Source organism: Mus caroli, chromosome 7, assembly GCF_900094665.2.
Source record: "Mus caroli chromosome 7, CAROLI_EIJ_v1.1, whole genome shotgun sequence".
NCBI classification, from domain to species: Eukaryota; Metazoa; Chordata; class Mammalia; order Rodentia; family Muridae; genus Mus; species Mus caroli.
The window spans coordinates 17,616,867-17,618,227 of record NC_034576.1 but is presented as its reverse complement, the minus strand read 5'-3'; positions in this window follow the sequence as shown (position 1 = coordinate 17,618,227).

The following is a 1,361-nucleotide window of genomic DNA, read 5'->3' as shown; positions in this document are numbered from 1 at the left end:
CTGCCTGAGGTTCTGGTATCTAACAAATGAGTTCCTTGTTCATGAATTAATGTCCTCATGTTTTTGTACACACATTAATTTCTCTGAACCATTCTTACAAAGGNTCTCCTCAGAGTCAGGTGATACTATGTGTTTTTCTGAGAATAAGTATGTTCTCTGAGAGACTGTATGGTTTCTATTTGTCTTTTTAAAAAAAGTTCTTGCGTTTTGAGTTGCCTCAGAAATCATACCCCTGATCCTGACACATATTTTTAATAGAGCTACCTTAGAATTANTAAGAGATTTCTATTATGTCATTGCTGCACCCATTTTAGGCAAACCGAAAGACAAAGCTGCCAGGAGCACAGACAGTGTTATGTCACAGGAAAGGGAAGACCCTATAGCCAGTCCCAGGAAAAACACCCGAGGCTGCAGATTCTGCAACACCAGTCCTTGCTAGGCAATCAGGACCTTCCCCTTGGGTGACTCTCATGAGGAAAGTCAGCCATGAAACACTCAGAAGGTGTTTCCTGGAACAGTGCCGAGGTTTCCACCTAGCACCTAGGAGAGTGTGGCACATTGTTGAAATGTTACTGAGGGATTAGACACACCCTGAATCTGAGTGTTTCATGGGTCAAGGATTTTGGCTAAATAAGAGTGGAAGTTCAGGCGATCCCATTCTGCTGCTTCATGACTCTATTTCTATTCAGTGATTTCCCAGCCTTTACCTTATTTTGTCAGGATATCAGGAACCGTGTTTCTTACAGAACCTGGGATGCCTGTTCCTAGTTTCAGCAAGTAACTCTTGTACTAAAATTTATTTTATTCAACAAAATTCATTCAAAAATAGTGGCCACCTCTTTCCATCTAGTCAATTGTTTTTGACACCTGTCATCTTAGTCTCTTCCATGATCTCCATGCAAGATAGCATGGCNTGAGTTGCTGCATTAGTTACTTTTCTATCAGTGTAGCTAAGACACCATGACCAAGGCAACTTAGAAGAGAAAGTATCTAATTGGTCTAATCACCCCAGAGTGTTAAAGTTCATGGTGGTGGATGAAGTCATGGTAGTAGAAGCAACTTGCATCCCAAACCGTGAAGAGAGGGCAGAAAGCACCTTAAAACCCACCCCTCCCAGTGACACACCTCCTCCAAGGTCACACCTCCTAAACTTTCCCATACAGTTCACCAACAGAGATCAAACATTCACACTGGGGGAGGGGGGCATCTCATTCAAAGCACCTCAATTTGGTCTGGAGAGATGCCTCAGGTTAAGAGCACTGATTGCTCTTGCAGAAGACCCAGCATTCACATGGTGGCTCACAAAAGTATCTTCTTTCAGGGGATCTAATGATCTCTTCTGGCAACTGTGACTACTGCAT